The sequence below is a fragment of the Octopus bimaculoides genome, chromosome 6, assembly GCF_046866305.1.
Source record: "Octopus bimaculoides isolate indiv1 chromosome 6, ASM4686630v1, whole genome shotgun sequence".
In the NCBI taxonomy this organism is placed as follows: domain Eukaryota; kingdom Metazoa; phylum Mollusca; class Cephalopoda; order Octopoda; family Octopodidae; genus Octopus; species Octopus bimaculoides.
The window spans coordinates 89,614,834-89,638,196 of NC_142933.1; the positions used below are offsets into that span (position 1 = coordinate 89,614,834).

At 34.6% G+C, this 23,363-nt stretch overlaps 1 protein-coding gene and 1 long non-coding RNA gene across 10 annotated transcripts in view; one reads left to right on the plus strand and one right to left on the minus strand.

Annotated features, from left to right (window-relative positions):
- The window catches only part of LOC106869351 (uncharacterized), a 387,885-nt gene that overhangs the window by 47,348 nt on the left and 317,174 nt on the right, over positions 1-23,363 (minus strand). The gene's annotated exons all lie outside the window — the stretch shown is intronic.
- LOC128248117 (uncharacterized) overlaps positions 13,768-23,363 on the plus strand; it is an 18,433-nt gene continuing 8,837 nt past the window's right edge. Inside the window, exon 1 of the long non-coding RNA XR_008264387.2 lies at positions 13,768-14,630. This is a non-coding gene — a long non-coding RNA (uncharacterized LOC128248117). The remainder of the gene's footprint in view (positions 14,631-23,363) is intronic.

Below are 23,363 nucleotides of genomic sequence, written 5' to 3' on the forward strand. Positions count from 1 at the left end.
TCTCAACCAACATTAAATAGATTCGTTCATATACAGTCAATTTAGTATAATTATAATGGAATTTATTAAACAAGCTATGTTATAAGCACTTACATCTTGGCCAAACTCCAAGTGTACTCCAACACTGCAAACACGTATAAAGTTTGTTAATTATTCAGTGTTTCTGCTAGTAATCTCTATTTACTCATCTTACTTATTTACAGCTAGCAAGAGTTAAATGTTTCTGCCATAGATTTAATGCAGCAGCAGTCATAGAAAGTAAAACCATTGACGTTTTAGTCAACACACTCAGTATTAACTTGGCCACTTGCAATTCAAGTTAAACTGTTAATTATATATTTATGAATGGCTCTTGTGTTGATTTCAATGAATGAAAGTTCCAGTTATTCAATCAACAGAACTAACTACTGATTGAATTATAATGTAAGTTACTGCGTAATTTCATAGTACTGGTTGTACTCTTAGAGTAAGCCTTCAGCAGAATCAGTGCAACAAGATTAAAGTTCAAGTTACAGCTGATCTAATGGGCCTTTGCTGAATTACCATTTAATTTCACTCACAAGGTTTAAGTTGATCCAAGGCTATGGCGGAACCCACTTAGCCGAGTTGATGCAATGTGGGATCATTTCCAGAACCTTGCAATTCAGAAGTAGATTTCATCACCATTCAACCATGCACGCATTTGTAAGATTCTTGATGCAAAATCATGTCATAGCACATTACTGATAGTCAAAGACTGTGATGAAAGAGCTTTGACAACCCTTTTAATCAACTAATTACTTATTTCATAATAAAAGCAAGTGTGGGTATTTTTTTAAATGGCAGCAGGACCTCCCAGAGTGTGCATATATATATATATATATATATATATATATATATATATATATATATATATGTTAGCCTCAAGAAGGGATGGTGTCATCCAAGGAAATACTGGTTCAATACCTAATATTTTTTGGGGGAAATTAATATCCATAAAATAATAGGTTTATATATAAACCATGGTTTATAATTATGCAAATGAAGAATAAGAAAATGGAGATATTTAGGTTAACAAGAGTTTATTATCAGCAACAAATCATTATCCCTTACAGCTTAAGTGCAGAGAAATTAGTTAAATATTAAAATCATATTTCTGAGCATAAGCTCTTCAGAGGGAGAAAAAAATATACTCTTAGATATTTTGTGTTTGTTTGTAGACTCATCACAGCAGACTACCATCATGTGTTTGTGTGTGTGTATATATATATATGGTGGTGGGGGTAGGTGTAGACATGGCTGTGTGATTATGAAGGTCAGTTCTCAACCATGTGGTTTCAAGTTTACCTGCACTGTGCAGCCTCTCATGCAAATGTCTTCTATTGTAGCTCGAGGCTGACCTATGCCTTGTGAGTGGATTTGGTAGATAGAAGCTGCAAGATGTATGTGTGTGTGGCTTGGTTTATGGTTACACTTTTTTTGTTAAAGCATTCACTCGTTACAAGGTCCTTGGACCACTGAAAATGTAAGAGCTACTAAGAATAAAATGGATGCTAGACAGAAGTCAATAGGTGACGATGTGCATTAGACTTAAAAGATTGGCGGTCATATTGAAGAGGAAAACAAAACTGTGGAAGGGAATTCCAAAGTTTAGAGGTGCGAGGGAAGAAACTGGTACTGTAAAGTCCTTTATGACACTTAGGAAGTTGCACAGTATACTGATGAGAACTGAATGCAAGTCTAGTTGATCGCTGATAAGTTCTTAAAGGAGGAACTAAAGAAGAGAGCTCAGCTGAACAAATGTTGTCATTTCCCGTCAAGAAAGGCTTTGCACCTTTGTAGACGTGAAATAAGAGAGACCTTGAAAATCAGGTAAGAGGTTAGGGACAAAAAGGGCATCAAGCTGTAAAATAATGTCTCCAATAATATATGCATATGTTTGTGTGTCTGTCCCTCCACCATCGCTTGACAACCGATGGTGGTGTGTTTACGTCCCCCGTAACTTAGCGGTTCAGCAAAAGAGACTGATAGAATAAGTACTAGGCTTACAAAGAATAAGTCCTGGGGTCGATTTGCTCGGCTAAAGGCGGTGCTCCAGCATGGCTGCAGTCAAATGACTGAGACAAGTAAAAGAGTAAATATTTTAAATAGTAAGGATTAAGAAATGAAATTCTTATCTAAGAATAAATTTATTGCTTTGAGCTTACATTAGAATACTCAAACACATTGTTCTTATTTTACTCTGACAAAATGCATAACTTTCAGTCAAACTTTTAGTAGTAATTTTAGAGGAGAGCAACAAAGAGAATGAAAAAAAAAAAATAGTTAAAAAATCATTATTAAGAAAGAAAAATTATTGCAGTATGAATTTTAAACTTTCACACAATTTAAATCTGAAATGGAGGCTTGACAAAGAAGAAGGGTATGATGGAAACATATATTAATATATATATGAAAATATTTTTACTGAATGCGAAAAATAACTATTGAAGTGCTGAATTCTGTTTAATCACTTTTCCATATAATTTTTTTTAATTAACTATAATGACATTAAGTTGTTTAGGATTGTAAGGATTGGAAATAAATATCCATAAAAATGACCTTTACAAAAGAAAATGTCAACAATCAGCTGACTAAGAGAAATGTACATTTGATACAACTATTGTTATAATACTAAAATATAGAAAAATAACAACAACGAAATGAAAAGTACTTAAAACTTAAATTAAATTAGAAATGATTAATGCTGAATGATTAACTTACAAGCTGTGCTGATTGCATATTGTTTTTTTTTTTGTTTTTTTTTTTTGTTTTTTTTTTTTGCCTTCTTTTTCAGCAGCAGTATTTTAAATAATTGTTTTTATAATCATTACTTGACCTTATAATCTGAAATAGTGTTAAGGTCAGTGATGTAATGTGGAAATATTAGGTCACATAACCAGTTTGGTTAATCTGAAATCACACTGCTTAAGGAAACTAGATTAAGCAGGATAAGGAAGAGATTGAAGTGTCAAAGACAATTTGAACTAATCCATGGAAATAATTCAAGAAAGGCCACCTTGCAAACTTGCCTAACCTTAACCAGGAAAAGAAAACTATCAAAGAATATAAGAGAGCTTCTATGCAGTTGTTCAACCTACTGAAAATAGTAGCTAAATCTTCTTCAAATTACAGACTATCATTTTAAAAATGATGGAAGGACACATTGGATAATGCAGTTCTAAATATAGTATGACTGGGGTGAAAAAGAAACAGAGAGAGATGGTTACGACTGGAATGCCTTTGATTATAGGTATGCTCAATCTAATTTGATTTGGTGGCTAAACAATGGTTACTAACAAAAATATTAGTTCAACCATACACACATTGTTTGCTTAAGTATTAAGCCTTAAATTTACTGAACTCATTAACCAAACACAGACAACATATGAAATACTAAAAGAGTGATAGTTACTGGATTTTTAGGGTCTCTTAAGAATATTTTATTATGAGAAAAATATAGACAGGTTACTCTATATCAAACCAGTAACGTGTTGTGTCCACACACAAGTTTTATTAATTAGAAGGCTACGGGATATTACGTAATGATTGTTTCACTGTTTAGATCTAATAATGAACAGTTTCTCAGCCAAATTTTTTAAACATTAATAACTACAATTTCATGAAGGGTTGTTCTCATTAAGAAAAAAAAAAAAAGTGTTCAGTTCTCTGACATTTTCTTACAAACTTATGTCTATATCTGTGTGTGTGTGTGTGTGTGTGCATGTGCATGTGTGTGAGAGAGAGAGAGAGAGAAAGATAGAGAGAAAGAGAGAGAGAAAGAGAGAGTTGCTGCACATATGTTTGTTGCATGCACTTTCAAATGTGAAAGGACATTTTTAAGCACAATAGTTATATGGACAAAACTTAGTTGAATATTTCTCTTTCAAGCTGGATACTCCGCACATATGCATGTCATTTGAGGGTCACTATACACACATATATGTATATACATACATACATAAAGACAGTAAACAAGAAATTTTTGGAAGTTATAAGAGGGAGGAAACGATAAATGCTGACACTTACTTGAAGACAGAAAAATGAGAAACTGTTTCCAGATAACAAAATTTACATGTATGAACAGTATTTTTAAATTGATAGTTCACTGCTGGTAACACAATTGTCAGTGGTGCATGGAAAGGAAGTCGATATGCTATGAATCTTCAGAGAATTCAAAGACAGGTGTAAATTCTTAACAAGAGTGCTGTTTACAGATTTTTTTTTTCTTTCAAGTATTTTTTTCAAGACGTTTCCTGATGGTGGTTGTGGTTAAATAAGAAGATAAGAAGGAAGGTGGAAATTTCGAAAGCTGTTGAAAGTTTCTCCAGAAAGGAAACTTTTGTGTGGTCTGTTTCCCTCCCACAGGCAAGACTGATAATATTTAGTGTTAAGTTTGGAAATCTTTCTCTCTATCCCTCTCTCTTTCTCTCCTACTCATAGTAATTAAAACAGTAGAACTTGCTAGTTGGCTTTCAAACATGTTTTCTTGTGTTTACCTTTTTTGCATAAGAAATTCAGAAGAGAAAAAAACTAGTTTAGTTCAGGTTACTTATAGTTTAATGTAATCTATGGAGTATGAAAAACAAAGCGACAATATAGAGCATTTTTATTCTCTCACTTGAAAAGAATGGAAAAAATGTATAGGAATAAAAATAATATTTTTTCTAGCTATAGATATTTCAGTTGTTAAATAAATTGGAAAGCAAAATAAAATGGATTTGATTTCCTTAATGCATCCATATTTTATATAATCAATTGAAGACAGAGGAGGAAAATTGCTTTTCCCAAATGTTAAAACAAACATGGTCAGTTGGGGTATCCAAATGGTTGTTGTTGGCACTCCATCGCTTACAACGTCGAGGGTTCCAGTTGATCCAGTCAACGGTACAGCCTGCTCGTGAAATTAATGTGCAAGTGGCTGAGCACTCCACAGACACATGTACCCTTAACGTACTTCTAGGGGATATTTAGCATGACATAGTGTGACAAGGCTGACCCTTTGAATTTCAGGCACAACAGAAACAGGAAGTAAGAGTGAGAGAAAGTTGTAGTGAAAGAGTACAGCAGGGTTCGCCACCATCCCCTGCTGAAGCTTTAGGTGTTTTCGCTCAATAAACACTCACAACGCCCAGTCTGGGAATCGAAACCACGATCCTATGACCGTGAGTCCACTGCCCTAACCACTGGGCCATTGCGCCTCCACTATCTAAATGGATAGAGAGCAGTTAAAGTACAACAAAAATAGTTACTATTTTGTCAGTTATTTTGATATCAGTACATACCCGGGGAAAATCAATAAAGCATAAATATTTAATTTTATAGTTAATTACTTGTAGCAAAACTGTATCTGAAGGGACTAAATGGATCGAAATACATGTTTGTTCATTTCTGTGTTACATCCATTTTCATCTGTTGGCATGGGTTAGATAACTACTTACACTTTCAATAATTTAGGCCTGTTAAAATTACATCTATTCCAACTTGGTATTCAGCAAACAAATATCCTTGTAGTGATTCCATGAAAGAAACACATAGTGAAAGTATCACAACTAAGCTAATTAAACAATCTTGTTGGTATTTTCTATGAAATTCAGACATATAGTGAAAGTACCACAGTAGCTAGTTGTCTGATGTGCAATGTCAAGAGGATTGACAAATACAGTGATGGCGGAGTACTGCTAATTATATTAGTTTATATTTTGAGCCCATACACGCACTTACTATAAGTTTCTTAAACTCTAGAAATGGTAATGGTGGTGGGGAGAAATTAAGTTAAAAATTTTAAACTGCTTTTTCTAGCAAGACAAATGACCACATAGAGGCTTCCTTGTTGGCTTGTGATGTGGATGAGTAGTTTTACTGCAATTTAGTAGATGAATATAGATATTTCTCCAGAACCTTATTTTCACTTATTTTTAGTATCAAAATATGAATCCAAACAAGTGTTATTCATTGTTATAGATACGAGACATTTCTGAGCAAATTCCATCTCCAAAATTCTACTCACTAGGTATCGATCAACCAGCAGAATGAAAAACTTGCTCTGAAGTAAGATCATGCGAATTTTGTTTATATCGTGTATCAGAAATTAACTGCATTTCCATCTCTTCTTTTGCTGTATAGGTATAGACTTATGTTGCAGCTTCTAATAAATCATAATTTATATAAATATTTATTGAGCACTTTTCGTAAAAAAAAAAAAAAACCCAAAAAACCACCAACAACAAAAAAACATTAAGACTAAATATTATATACCCTGTAAAGTATGTATGCATCTTATTACTGAGTACATCCATGTACGTAATATTATATATAAATATACGTATTATCATAATACACATAATTCAATCTCTGAAATGCTTTTAGGTTATATTATTGAAGTTAATATACTTTTGTTGTAATTGTGATCAACATGTTATTCACATTTAACTTTAAGATAAGAAAAAAAGAGAGATATTGAGGGAGAAAGAGAGACTAATTGCCAACATCAAATGGAAAAGTTTTTTTTATCAGAACTACAAGTGTTTATTTGAAGTCTTTGTAATAAATGTCCTTTGACTAAAAGCAAGAGAAGTGGGAGGAAAAAAAAAATCTACGAAAATGAGACCAAATTAGAATTTATTAAGTTTTGGGTATTTCATTTTTTTTTCTAGAACATTATTAATTCACTGAAAATGGGTGAATAACTGTAGTTCTTTGTGAACGATAAACACATTGAAAAAAAACAGAAATTTCAAATGTTTATTGCCCCTATTATTGATTAATTTGTCATCATGACAACGTGTACATTTTTGTACATTCATATAGTAGTTCACTCATTAAGTAATATAGTTGATACTGTAGCATGCTTTGCTGATGAGGTTTAATAAGAGTGAAATACACCCAGAGATGTACAGTTCTTGAGTCCTCACTTCACAGCATGTGTAATTCAAATTTTCATACTATCAAACATACCTACCTACTCACACTTCCTGTTACTCTATCCCTATTGTCTTTCATTTGTTATATTTTCCTGTCAACGAATCATTCATTATATTTTGTGCTTTCATAAACTAGTGGAATGAAAACTTCCTTACTTAAAAAACAGACAAGGGTTAGCAAATAGAAAGGGCATCTAACTGTAAAACAATGCCTAAGTATCATAGACTAACACATGCCAGCATGGAAAAACAGATGTAAAACAGATGAAGAAAGTTCCTATTTGTATGGAAAACTAAAAATAAGCTACTTCTACAAAAACTAAGAAAATAATGCCTAGGACATACAAACTTTGTGAAATCACAAACTACAGGTCGTTGTCGACTTACGACTACAATGGGTTCTGACTGACTGGTTGTAAGTCGATTTGGTCATAAGTCGGCTTATAGGCCTATACATAGCTTTGTTTTATATTTTTACATTCTTAAGGTACATTCTCAGGTAAAAGTCACACAGCCATTCTGTATTATACTATTATACTGGTGTTAGTCAAAAGTTTTGGAGTTTCAAGCAGTCACCTTATAAATAAATATGAGGTGGCCTCAATATCTCCGCGATAGGATATTCATCCAACACTTGGGATAACCACAATGGCGATTGATAACCAAACCCAGGGGAAGCGTTTGTTTGCTGACATCATTTAGATGGGTTAATATCTAAGAAATTAAACCCATTAGATTTCAACTGGTCTATTTATTATTGCTGCCGGGGAATCTGGTGTGCCAATCGTTGAAAAGGCGATCGGTTGTAAGTCGGATAGGTCGTAAGTTGACGACAACCTGTATTTGTTTATTCTGTGAGTGGGTACTTTCATAGAAAGGAACACTGGCAAACTATTAACTCTAAAACATTTCCATTACTGTCTTCCATAGTTGTCAAAAGGATCTAATATTAAACAATGAGTAATATTGTCTTTCCTGTGCTACATAATTATTTCAGGTTAACCTGTTTAATGCTACTTGGATTTGAATAATTTAAATAATTAAATTTACTAACATAATCAAATGACTCAACTATTTGCTGTATGCACTGGCATGTTTAAATAACTGGTTACATACATGTAACTAATTCTCTCAATATCTGTAACAGTCTTCATTTACACAAGCTGGTTTTTAGAGACCAGTTTGTTTGTGGTGAAGACCATACACAAGATCAAGTTAAAATATTATTTGAGCTTAGTTTGAACTTCAGTTGCCCTCTGGCATAATGCTTAAATTAAAGCCGACACCTAAAAATCATTTGACTCATATAATCATACTCCTTACTTACCGTTCAAATTAAGAATGGAAAAAAAAAAAAGAGTCAGAAAACCAAGAGAACCTCTATGCAATTATTCAACCAGCTTGAAATAGCAGCTAAATTCTCTCATTCAATATCCTATTGACAGAAGAAATGGAAAACACATTAGATAATGCTTCTTAAAATGAATGGATGGCCTAGACTGAAATGCCATTGATCTAAGATCTTGTCTGCTAAATCGGGACTAAGCTGGAACAAAACAACAAGCTTTCTACTAGAATTACTAGATTCTGTATTGAACAAAGATTTAACCCAGAAAAAGAATGTGACCTCTACTTCCATTGCAAATATAGCTATGATATCTATTAAATAGGTCACTATTGACTCATATGATCATGTAAAAATTAAAAAAATAATAATCAGCAATGATTGATAACAGGTTAAATTGGCTAATATGAATTAGTAGTGTAAATTACTAATGCATAATGTCTGTATGCTCGATGCTTGAAGGGTGTCAAAACTGTACGAGTATGTTTTGCTTGTGCAAAAACTTTGTATTCAGGTAATCTTGTGATGGATGAATGGAAGTTACAACAGAGCATGAAGATCTGAAAATTGTTATCACACATGCACAGACATCATTCTATCAGGTTAACATGCATTTGATTTACTATCTTATCAGAAGTGCGTGTGTGTGTAAATATAAATTCATACAAATATGGATACAAGGTCTACAATTTCAGGGATGGGGTTAGTCAATGACATTGATTCTAATGCTCAACTGGTACTAATTTTAAAAGCCTTGAAAGGATGAAAGGCAAAGTCAATCTTAACAGCATTTGAACTCAGAACAAAGCCAGAAGATGTGTTGCTAAGAACGTTTTTTCTAGTGTGTCAATGATTCTGCCAAGTCATTTTTCTTAAGGTGCACACGTTATTAACATAATTCAAAGCCTGTTTTTCCATGCTAGCATGGGTTGTTGAATGTCTCACAGTACTTCATCACATATTGCATTCCCTTCATTATCCAGTCACAACTCTGTTGTTGGCCATGTCATGTTATTTTTGGCACTTCTTTTTTAGCAGCTGGATGCCCCTTTTACCAGCTGTTTTACAATATAAACTTGGTGCATTTTAATATGCCACTAGCATGAGAGAGTTTGTCCATGGTGAGACCAAAGACTCATCCATACTCTTCCTTTGTTCTTTATTTTTTTGTTTTTGGTATGTGCACTTATTTTCCATAAATTTATTTTTAGTGTTAAGAAATATGATTTTGCTACTAGATTATGGGAGTGAAATGTTTTTAAATAAGAAATTTTCACTGACAATTAACAAACCCAGTGTTATCTTTACAACTTTTACCAATGCTACAAAAGGATTTTCTATTCTAAATTGGATATTATTGCTCTATCTTTTATAAAGTCTGCCACATGCACCGATTATGTCTCTAAAATGTTACACCAATATTATAGTATTGCCCTATATCATCTAAAAACTGTCATACAAACCTATTCCACCCCTAAAACCTTAGATCAATATTAAAGTATTACTCAATCTCATCTAAAGCTGTTGTTCATCTAAAGCACCAGTTTTGTATCTAATTACTGTATTACTCCTCTAAAAATTGTTACATGGACCTATTTTGTCCCTAAAACTCTCACTTAATATTACAGTATTGTTCTATCTCCTCTAAACAGTGTCACAAGCACCCATTCTGCCCCTAAAACCCTCACCCTGACATTACATACAATCAGTCACCCCAATGATTTCTTTCTTCGGTTTGTGAATTCTTAGCCTCCATTCATTATTACCCAAAGCTACCTAAAAGACTTAACATTTTGTAAAAGCTGCCCTAAGTCTTCTTACCCCTTTTCTTCTAATCTATAATCCTCCCCACCTCCTGCTCCACAACTCCACATGCCTTTTTTGTTTCCTTTTTTAGGTGTGACAATATAAAATATCATTATACAATTGGATTATATCTTTCTTTAATTAGATAACACCATCCGATAGCTGGACAACACTTTAATTTCTGATAAAGAAAAAGGTTGTTTATGATAAGAGGTGAACCAGCTTTCTCTCCCATTAATTGCATCATTTTCTAAGATATGCAGACATGTTGAAAGTAAGAAGTGTTAGGAGGTTATATTTACAGAATATTTGACATAGCGAAAATACCATTGCAGCTAGGTGACATGAATAGTGTCAGTTAGACACTATTATAGCAAGCAGTAACATGGAGGCTAAAGGTCACATGAAACAAAGTATTAACAACATATTCAAACATTTTGTCTTCAAGATAGACTATTAAATAGATTGACTAACAAATGCCACTATGATATTTTTATAAAAAGGGGATCTTTCGTAATAAATATCTTACATTTCTAGAAAAAAGTTAATTACTAAAGTTAATTACTAAGGGACACCATCATGGAAACTAATAAGTTAAATTAGGTGTTAACTTACTGCTTAATATAGGGAGTATTAAAAAATTAATTAGAAATAATTAATTATAAAGTGCAGGAGTGGCTGTGTGGTAAGTTGCTTGCTTTCCAACCACATGGTTCTGGGTTCAGTCCCACTGCGTGGCACCTTGGGCAAGTGTAATCAACTATAGCCTCGGACTGACCAAAGCCTTGAATAGATTTGGTAGACGGAAACTGAAAGAAGCCCATCGTATATATGTATATATATATATGTATGTGTGTGTGTGTGTCTGTGTTTGTCCCCCCCAACATCTCTGACATCCGATGCTGGTGTGTTTATGTCCCCGTAACTTAGCGGTTCGGCAAAAGAGACCAATAGAATAAGTACTAGGCTTACAAAGAATAAGTCCTGGGGTCGATTTGCTCGACTAAAGGCGGTGCTCCAGCATGGACGCAGTCAAATGACTGAAACAAGTAAAAGAGTAAAAAAGAGTATAAAGTGAAGGCAAGACAATATCAGCTCAATTACTAATACTATTTTAATTATTTTAGCAGCATTTATTGGGGACAACTTTTGTTTCTAATCATTAAGAGAAATTAAGGAGTCTGTAGGTAGGTAGGTAGGGTTGTAGGAAGAAGTTTATTGGGAGTGGGCAAACATTTTCAATCACTGAAACTGTTTTAGGTGTGTTAATGTACAGAGGAAACTATTTGAACATGGAAAACAAAATTCCCAAATTCAGCAGTCAATTTTGTTGAGTCGTAATTTAGTTTTTTGCTATGACATAATCTAATATGATTAAGCAAATGTGATGCAAAACTTATGTGAAAAGAATAGATAAAAAAATGTTCATGTTAACTCATAATTTTAAGTAAACTATTTTGTGTAATTAGAGACCAACAAAAGTCCTATTCACATGGACAGGTAACAGGATGTTAGTGTGTTTCTTTTGACTAGGGACAAAGCCAATTTTCTTTCTGAAGAGGAGTGGTATTATATATTCACTCTAGTATGTTTATCATCCTTGAAAGATGAAATTCAAAGTTAATCCCTGTGGAAGTTATAATGTAGAGGTACAAGATTAAATAGCCTGTGATACTTTGGTACTTCGTGACACTTTGGTACTTTGTCCTTTTAACTCCCCATTTTCTAGCACTAAAATGAGCTTATATAAATAAATATACATCAAGAGCATGCTAGCCTTTGGTTGTTAAGAAGTAGGGTGTTGACATATCTAGGGTAATCTAAGTGCTTGTTATCAGAATACAAGTTTTCTCAGTCCAATTTTAATAGGAACTGTTGAATACTCCACAAGGGTCAGGTGAGTGACCTTTTGATGTTGTTACTGTGTGCCTCCTATTCCTGTTAAGCCTCATCAAGTATACCTATGACTCATAAGTCAAAATGAACAATCGGGTGTGGTCCATACATATCCAATGCACCAGCTATGCCTTCCTTGCTTTCTGCAGGGTTTGAAGTCCACATTTAGCATTAAGACATGCTGTGCTTTTATCAAATAGGATGCAATCTGTGCACGAAATATAGCTGTTGCTAATGAGACATGAATGGAAATGTCACGCTGTTTATGCTAGATAAAGAATCTACAAGAAGTAGTACAAAAGAACAAAATAATGTAGGTATCAATATTAGATAAAAAAAATAGCTAAAGTATTGTAGATATTACAATATAAAAGAAAAAGAAAAAAATTGTACTTTAAACCATAATGGAAAGGTAAAAACTTGTGAGTTGCAACATCAAAAAGCCATTGAATATCCTTCATAATTACTATATCCTAAATGGATGTTTACTATGAAAATCTAGCAAAATTATGAATGGAAAAGTGTAATCATAATAAGCCCTAGATAATCTGTTAAATGGAGATTACAATGATCTCTGACATCTTACATCATTAATCTCTTCCAATGGTATACAACAACATAGTTGCATACTTTTCTGTGTAGGTCTGTTAGCATCTATCTTCCATCCATCCACAGAAATACATCAACCCCAACTAGAATAGAGTTTGAGATTGTCCTAATAACAAACAGCAACTACCTCACTTTTACAGGTGGTTTATAATGAACTCGATTCTCTAAATTCTGTCAGCTGCTCTTTAGTTAAGATACAATATTCCTCTATAGATTCACTACCTGATCTGCCTGCAGTGTTTTTCACACACACAAACAAATTCAAACTTCTACGTATCACTTCTCCCCAGTATTTATATAACACGGAAGCTTCAGTCACCGACAGAGCAAACTAATGCAAATGATGTCCCTCAAACAATGTATCCATGAATTTGTCTATTCTTTATCTTATGACTTAGGGATAAAATACATGCAACAGTGTGTCTCAGATCCTGTTTCAGTCCAAGACACAAAGCCAACTATTGGAATATAGCCCTCACCACCAGCTTTAAAGTTAAAGTGAATATTAATAGTCCCTTCCTTGACTTTCATTTCTCTGTGGTCCCTAATAGACTTCCATATAGTTAGATCCAATGGAGTTCTTACTTTTGACAAAACACACAAAAGTATCTTCCTTCAAAACTAAATTTGGCAAAAACAGAGAAGGCTTTAATACTAGCAAAACTTCCAGCAAAGTTTGGTATGATAATCATGATCATTCTGTGTTATACTATATGTCAGGGTTGGTGAATCTTAATATGAAGGGTTACATAAAATGTCTGTTTAGGGACGTCATTCATCCAAATAAAATTGGATCAGAAATTTGATGTTCATGTTACGTTGTTCCTTCACAACAGGTGTCAATAGTGCACTTTTCCACCTTCACTCAGTTCAACTGTAATTCAAGGTTATATTTCTTGTGAATAGACATACATACACCTTAAAAATGTAATTCAATGGAGACATTGAAGAAAATATACCTTTAATACTACACCTTCCTTAGTCATGAGCACTCAGAAGACTTTCATGCTTCACAAATGCTAAATCATACAATATCCTGGTCATCTGACGTACGCAAGGTTCAACAATATTTCCCACAATCTTCTTTCTGTATATCAATGGCCTACTTGCTCTGACTTCTAAACAACAAACACTCCTATGCATATATTTATATACTTCGTTCCTCTTTAACTTTCTGCATACAGGTATTATTTCAATGAAAAAATAAATACTCTCAAACTAGACAAACACTGCTTCTGTGAAAAGAGACCTTGAGAACATTTTCCAAAGGTGACATTACATGATCTCTCTCTCTCCATTAACAACATGCAGTTAAAACCTTCAAAACGGCCACAAATGCCAGGAAACAGAATCTCTGATGAACTTATAAGGTGACCACACACACACCATCATCATTTAACATCCATCTTCTTAGATGGCATGGGTTGGACAGTATGACAGGAGCTGGCAAGCCAGAGGACTGCACCAAGCTCCACTGTCTGTTTTGGCATGGTTTTTTTTATGGATAGATGCCCTTCCTAATGCCAACCACAATACAGAGTGGACTGGGTGCAATTTTTTGTGGCACCAATACATACATATATATATATACACACATATATATATATATAGCACACCAATGAATGTTGTAAACTGTGACACTGTATGTCTGTGATGAGTATATGCTTGCATCTGTAAAATCGGACAGCTTGGACATGTTACCCAAGTCTAAGCACATTATCCATTTACATTTCAGAATACAGCAGACACATCTTCCATGAAGGTACAAGGTCAGAGTTCAGTGTTTATATGTTGATATATTGAAGAAGTGAAGAAATCCTTGCTTATTGATGAAATCTCTAAAAATCTTATATAAAACAAGAATTTAAGCTTTGAGACTGAAACAAATGCACCCCTTCATACTAAGATACCTGACATAACACAGAATGATCTCTAATTATTGTTGTTGCTGTTTTTCTCTCCCCAAGATATCCCTGATGAAGCAGATTATAAACAAAGGCATTCCAGCTGTGATCATTTCACTATTTCTTCAGGTACAGTCTACCTTATGTTGTCTAATGTATTCATGTATTCTCTCCTCCAATCTGTCTTTTTACTTTCATGGCATGTTATGATTTGACTGCCATTTCTAACAGGCTGATTGACTATATCAGTCTCATTCACTGGCAAGATCATAGAAACTGATACAATAGCTCTGACAGTAGAATAATGAACACAACAGATGGCCCAGTAATATGTTTCTTAAAGAGAACAAAAGCCTTATTATAACAACCCTAATCTTCATATTATTCAGTATTCCACTGAGATTTAAATTTATCATTAGTTAATAGGGTGACTATAACCGGGTCCAGTTTAAATGGCCATTCTTTGAACTGCAACATCTGTATGCTTTACAAGTAAAGAATTGAAATGGATCAATTCTTCAAATGCCATTAGGTTTTCACCAATTTAGATTATATTTTAATCTAGCTTTTTATCAACATTTTTGATATTTTGCATTTATTTCAAATTTTGGCACAAGCCCTGAAATTTTAGAGGGTGACATCGATTATGTCAACCCCAGTGTTTAATTTGTATTTATTTTATTGATCCTGAAAGAATGAAAGGCGAAGTTGACCTTGGAGGAATTTGAACTCAATGTAAAGATGGATGAAATGCTGCTAAACATTTTGCCCGGCATGCTAACATTTCTGCCAGCTTGCCATCTTAACCCTTTTGTTACCATATTTATTTTGAGATGCTCTGTGTTTCTTTCAATTAATTTTAAATGTAACAAAGAATTTGGTAAAATAACTTAGTTATCATTAAGCTGGTGTTAGGAACATAAATTGCGACAAAGGTTTGGTGGAAGATTTTAATTCAAAACTGACGAAAACAAGACATTTGTACTATAGAGCCAGAGGCGGTTTCAGCTGGGTTGATATCGAAAGGGTTAATGAGTATTATAATTATTGAGACAAGTTGGCAGAACATTTGCATGTCAGACAAAAATTCTTAGTAGCATTTCATCTATCAATGTTCTGAGTTCAAATGCTGCCACGGTTGATTGTCTTTCATTCTTGAGGGGGGCAGAGTATTAATGGAAACAGTTCCAGTTGAGCACTGGGGTCAATGTAATCTACTAACCCCCCCTCACCAAAAATTTCAGGCCTTCAGCTAATAGAAAGAATTATCATTATTATTTAAAACGACATTGGTCAACTTATGAGTAAGATACTTAATTATTTTGATACCAACCTGTCTGAAAACATCCCCGGCTTTAAGATACAATATTCTAGTTTTAAAGTGATTCAAATTAAAATCTTCCCTCAAAATTCTGGGTTAATTTATGTTTCAAAACATCAGCTTAACAATGAGAAAGATATTTTATTGGATTCTTCCTTATTTTCGAAATTATGTAAAACAAAGACAGTCTAAAGGAGTAACTGACATGCATGAATTTTCATAGAATTTAAATTCTATTCAGACTTTGAAAAAAAATGAAATCCGAGCTGCTGAATGGAACTGACTGACTCTTTACTACAGAATGTAATTGTTTACTAAAGGACAGCCATGCCAACTGTCTTAACAGTTATAGTGATGGAGCCATGATATATTTATTCTAAATGTATGGTCATACAACTGAGTGGTACCGGTTAGAATATTTCGAGACAGGCTAAACACTGAAACCCCCTAAGGACCACTACTCTTGCTTATCGTTAATCTTACATTTCCTTTCATGGGAATCAATGAGAAACAAATGTCAGATAGGGTTTGACTGATCAAAAACTAGAAGAGACTTATGTATCACATAACGTATTTGTTTAGTTGTCTATGATGCTGACTAAAAAGAGGCGGAATCCCGGTGATACCACGTTTGGAATGTGGTAGATCCAATACGACAACTATTTTTGTATGCTAGTTATTTCGAGTAACGAATTCTTTGAGTTATAGAACACATTTCATTTAATAATAACATTTTATATCAAAATATCAGTGACCAGGTCGTTGATGGACAATGAAAGACTGATAATGATATCACAAAATAATAAAACAGAAACGAAGATAACAACGTAAATGTGCGTTTAAAATGTGCATTTTAAATGATTAATAATGTAACATAGCCACGATGTAATCATTTTTACCATCTCTGATGAAATAACTTTTCAAACAAGTACAGGTTAATAACTTACGTCTTAATTTACAATTAAAACAACTTATTAAAAAAAAAGTTTACAACCTATAAAAAAATATACAACTTCTATAAAACTTATGTCGAGAGTAGATATTAAAATGTAGACTTTTGACCAACTGACGGTTCATCTCGTTAAATGTGGCTTCTAAATGAAAATGACGTACTAATAAGGAAGAGCCGAATAAAAATCTTAAACGTGAATAAAACCATGGAAATATTTCAGATGGGCAGAAATACTTCAGACACACACATGTCATTTTGAAAATATGTGAGTAGGAGTTGAATAAAAAAAATATATGTATATAAAAATAATTGTAAGCTTTCAATGGAGAAAAAGAGACAGTTGAGTTGGAGCAATTACCGGACACTCATTCCTTCTTTATTTCCTCAAAACAATTAGCAAAAAGCACGGGTTATGTGAAAATAGGAAAGTTGGGCGGCGTCTTCCGAGAGAAATCTGTCTACATAAATAGCTATCATATGTTTTAGGTGACATGACTCTTGGCAGCCCCACCTCTTCTTAAAACGCTACACAAACTTGAAAAGTTCCAACTCGACAGCTTATCAAACAAAACAATTGTTTCTATTCATTATTTTATTCATCAGCCAAAATAATTGAATTAACGTATACGGCTAACAATAAAAACATACAGACAAAACTTATGGTGTGTGTGTGTCTATAAACCCGACTATAATTCTATTAATTTTTAAACGGTAATTGAATAAAAAAATGAAAAACTTTCTTAATCATTCCAATTATGAAGAAAAACATCGAATTCTGCTGCATGGAGGAAATGTCATTCGCTTCCATTCCCTCATTTTGATAAAATAAATAAATAAAACGGAGTAAAACGAAAAAGTAAACAAAGATCTGAACGTGGCGAGGAAAGCCCCTCTCACATCTACTATTAATGTATGGACTGATCAATACTATATACTCCACTAAGCTTAAATACTACATTTAACGCGTGATTATATAGGTGGGTTGAAAGATCGCCGTAGGTTGTTGGTTGTTATTACAAACTACTCAAGTGAATAGTGACAACAGAGAAAAATACATTAAAAGTGTTAAATAGGAGGTTATTATTAATGATTTTTCTTTTTCAACACAAAAAGTGAAGTTTAACAGTGGCTATTATTTTCTATCTAAATACAATTGCATTTTCTGGTCTACTCCAAGAACGTAATGATGTATGTAAAAGGAATGAGATGTAATAATAATAATAATAGACAATCTGTGAATTATTTCCACACACACACAAACGTCAAGACAATTTCTTTTTAGTGTAGTTTAGAAATAATTTTTTAAATGATAAAAATTGTTTCACTTTTACTTCATTTCTTTCTAACTATATTTGTCGGCAGGCAGTATTTTTTTTTAACTTCTATGAATTTATTTCGTTTATACACCGTAAAGATTATATCTATTTATGAAGTTACAAAAAAAACAAAAAAACACTGAAAGTTTTTTGCCCGAAAAAAAAAAAAAACAGTCTTCAAGTTGCGCAGGTTATGTCAGTCGCGGCACGTTCAATAAAATAGCCAGTGATACGTAGAGCAGCGGTAGCAAAGTGCGTGTCAAGAGATTAAGAACAGCGATTTTTTTATGGACAAAATACGAATGCAGGGAGTAGAAATTATACAGGACAAAGATAGAACGTGGAGAGAAGTTACGTAAATCGCGGAATATAAATAAACATTAAAAACAACATACACAAGAAAAAAAAAATTAGTTTTTTTTTTTTCATGACATATTTTTTCCAGTAGGAAAAAATAAGTAAATTGCCAAACGAAATAAGTAATAAAAAAACACAGGCGAACGTGTCCGAAATAATAATAATAATAAACATATATATATAAGAAAATTTCTAAAAATGACTCATCTCGGTGAGAAAACAGAAACGTGGTAAGGACAAATTAAAACAGTGGATCCACGTAATTCTTCTGTTTAACACGAGGACATGGTGAAAACGAAAGCAAGAAAAGACACGGGAAGATAAAAATCAACTTACTGTAAGAAGTCATTTTTCAATGAGCTGAATAAATAGTAATGTGTGTAAATATGGTAGTTCTAAATAATATAAGCATTTCCCCCACAAACACACACACACTCTTTCTTTCTCTTTTTCTCTCTCTCAGCCAGCTACTTCGCTTACATGTCAAGTCGGCTGTCTGCTAGCCATGTTAAGGACATTATTCAGTGGAAGACAGGTTACATGCGTAGGGATATTCCTGGTTGTGTTATACTATTCTGCTTTACTGTATTTCCTTTTTATTAAGATGCACTTCCGAAATAGAAACACCTCCAGAGAGCAGCCATACTGTTGTCGTTTGCAGAGAAGGGAGGTAGTAAACAATTTGTAGCCGCTCCCCTCCTCTCTTTAAATGGACTCGTCAATCAATATGAAGTGTTATACGACTGGATAATTTCATCTACGTAAGCGAAGGGGACGCTTACTTTTAAAATCGTGGTATGGTTTGTTTTTTTATCACAATAACAACATCTACAACTACTACTGGTGCTGCCGCCACCGTCGCCATCATGATGTGTGTGTGTGTGTATAGTTGTATACATTCCCTAAACAGCTGGATCCTCTACGTGGCCGTTCGGCCTGCTAGAAATAACAGCCAACACTCACCAAATTACATTCCATCGTCGTACACACAAAGTACACATTTTATAATGTTGTCCCGGATACACAATGCATGAAAAAAAAAAAAAGAGAAAAAATAGATAGGATGGTCACAACTAGAATGCTCTTAATCATGGTACATCTTGATCAATATTGACCTGGGGTTAAAAAACAACAAGGAAACTTTGTGTTGTCCCAGTTGTAGCGAAATAGCGGAATAAGAATATATAAAAAATTAGGGAACATTGATCATGTTTTTTGCCTAATATTAAATTGTTTTTTCCCAGCATAATAATTTCTAATGGGTCGCAAACATTAGGGAGAGGTACCTCGATTGTATCAACCGACTGGTATTTATTTTGTCAATTTTATAAGGGGTGTTATTAAGGATAAGGATAAAGGTCCTTTCTGAGTCATACAGACACACAGGACTGGTTTCCCAGTTTCTCGGGTGTATACATTCCCTGCTGGATGGGACGCCAGTCTGTCGCAAGATGACTCATTTTTACCAATAATGTGAAATGAAATTATTTGCTCAAGACCACGTGTCACCTGGTCCAGGAATTGAAACCACGATCTTACAATCATGAGTCCAGTACCCTTAACCACTAAGCCACACACCTCCATAGGCCTTGTAAATAGGTCTGTCATGAACCTTAATACTCATATGGTCAGAGCTGAACCTGGTTTCATGGCCTATAGGTGACTAAGATTACAATGCTCCCCACCCCACTGAACAGAATACCTGTCCATTTTATAGGGTTAACTTCTCAGCTATTGAAACTCATTTACAGGTGAGTGAACTGGAACAACATGAAATGAAGTATTTTGTTCAAGAACACAGACACACCACCAAGTCTGGGAATCGAAACTATGACCTAATGATTGTGAGTTGCAACACCCTAACCACTAGGCCATGTACTTTTACACGTGTAAAAGGTTGATAGCAACATTGAGACATTAGTCTCTCTCTATCACCTTTCAACAAAGATATATATCTGGAAACAGTAGAACAAACGAAGGTGTGAACAATTAACAACATAATAAAATAAGTTTTATTTGGTGATGCTTAGTTTTACAAAACCTGTATAATTCAGCCTGGTAGCCGCTGGTTAACTTGTAATCAGCATCTGGAAATTAAGAGCTTCGTTGAGGCATCGCAGAGGAGCAAGTTGTTGTCACATCGAAGGCATCGTGCTAAAGAAGCTTAGAAAACGCGCGAAGCGCTTTAAGTACTGCTTTTACTATGCATGCGCACTCGAGGGGCTTCCGGGAAGGCAAGTCCCTTGCGCATGCGTAGATTGTACTTCCGTGATGGCGGCCATAATTTCGTGCCACTACACATGTAATTAAAATAAGAGAGGAAATTTGTCCAGCACTCTACCAATTCCATCACCTACTTCTCTACTAGTTATTTCTTACATCGACAAGTGACTGAAACAAGTAAAAGAAAAGATAAAAGATAGGCATGTGTGTTTGTCCTTCCCACTCCCACCACCACTTGACAGCCAGTGTTGGTTTGTTTATGCCCCAGTAATTTAGTGGTCTGGTAAAAGAGCTCGATAGAATAAGTGTCAGACTTTAAAAAATAAGCACTGAAGTTGATTTGTTTGGCTAAACCTTTCAAGGTGGCCACAGTCCAATGAGTGAAACCTGAAAAATATAGTCTGGCAGAAAGGCAGTAAGCATAAGGTTTTTACAGGGCATATGAAACTGGTTGGAGGGAGCCATGTACCCTCAAACTGGAGATCTGGTCCAAAAGCTTGCAATGGAGTGGTCTCTTCTAAAGGTACCCAAAATGCCAAGTTAGGCCTATATTAAATGAGGTGAATTAAGCGGAGGTGCAATGGCCCAGTGGTTAGGGCAGCAGACTCGTCGGAGGATCGCGGTTTCGATTCCCAGACTGGGCGTTGTGAGTGTTTATTGAGCGAAAACACCTAAAGCTCCACGAGGCTCCAGCAGGGGGTGGTGGCGACCTCTGTTGTACTCTTTCACCACAACTTTCTCTCACTCTTTCTTCCTGTTTCTTGAGTAACACTGCGATGGACTGGCGTCCCGTCCAGCTGGAAACCAGGCCCATGAGCCTGGCTAGGCTTTAAAAGGGCGCAAAAGAGTAAACGATGAATTAAGCTTATCATGTGAATAGCCCATAGTGGGATTTGAATTTAGAATGCAAACAGATGGAACAAATAATGCAAGGTATCTGATCCAAATGTCTTACAGTTCAGTCAACCCACTGAATTGAATTGTTAAGTATTTTTTTATTGGCCTAAAAAGAATGAAAGTCACAGTTAATCTCTATGGGATTCGAACTCAGAGTATAGAGAGAACAAATACTTTGAAGCCTTATATCCAATGCTCTAACATCTCTGCCAAGTTGCCTTCTGGCATGATTTTTTTTGTTTGTTTTTGTGGGGTATGGACAAACAGGCTCCAAATTCAGAAGTGGTGTGCTGCAGTTGATTGGATGATTGAATCAATTCCCAACGCGGAACCAGTGCTTATTTTACTTTTGAAAATGTAAGATCAAATGGGGGGAGGGTGGCATTTGAAATCAGGATGCAAAGGTACATAACTGAATTTTGTTCAGTACCCTACTGATAAATTTTGCCATCCACAAACCTAATAATAATAATAACAATAATCCTTTCTACTAAAGGCACAAGGCCTTAAATTTTGTGGGAGGGGGCTAGTTGGTTATATTGATCCCTGTGCATAACTGGTACTTATTTCATCGACCCCGAAAGGATGAAAGGCAAAGGTGACCTCATCAGAATTTGAATTCAGAATGCAAAAATGGTGGAAATATTGCCAAGCATTTTGTCCAGTATGCTAACAATTCTGTCATAATGATAATAATAATCCTTTTTACTATAGGCATAAGCCCTGAAATTTTGTGGGGAGGGGAATAGTCAATTACATCAACTCTAGTGTTTCACTGGTACTTAATTTATCAACCCTGAAAAGATGAAAGGCAAAGTCGACCTCGGCGGCATTTGAACATAGAACCAGAAGACAGATGAAATACTGCTAAGCATTTTACTGGCATGCTAAGGATTCTGCCCTGGCAACTAAAGTGAGATCGCAGCCATGCACGTCCAGCCCTGTTAAGAATACTCCGGATGTGTTGGGCAATATGATATGCTCGAGAAGACCTGTTGAGTCAAGTGAAACCAATATTGTAGCTGGGGCTGGTGCCCCCTGGCTGGCTCCTGTGCTGGTGGTACATGAAAAGCACCATCCAAACGTGATCAATGCCAGATACTCACTGAGTGGCTCCAGTGCTGGTGACATGTAAAAAGCACCAATCGATCGTGACCGATGCCAGTACCCGCTGACTGGCTCCTGTGCCATATATATATGTGTGTGTGTGTGTGTATATATATATATATATATATATATATATATATATATATTTAAGAAAGAAAAATATGTAAAAATGCACAGGAGGTTTGTATAATAAAATTTATGCTAATACTAAGATCATAATGGAACAAAGATTTGAATTACAACATTATATAACAAACTGGGCGTACTGGTTTTGCGTCTTACACTTATCAAACTCCCAAGATCTGAACTTTCAGTTTCCGTCTACCAAATCCACTCACAAGGCTTTGGTCGGCCTGAGGCTATAATAGAAGACACTTGCCCAAGGTGCCACGCAGTTGAACTGAACCCGGAATGCAAACATACCTATGGTTTATAGTTATGTCAGTCAAAAAAATTAGTATTGTTGCTTATGCTGTCTCCCTTTAAGTCCTATAGTTTAGAGATTTAAGAAATACAGATTAATTAAAAAATTGGTACTAAAATTAAAAATTACTGAGGGCACAGGTGATATAATCTACTAAAAACCCTTGAACCTGGTTGAAGTGTGCAAGGCAACAGTCCAATAACTGAACTCAATAAAAGTGTAATATAGACTTAATAAATTCAACTAAAATAGAACTTTAATGTTT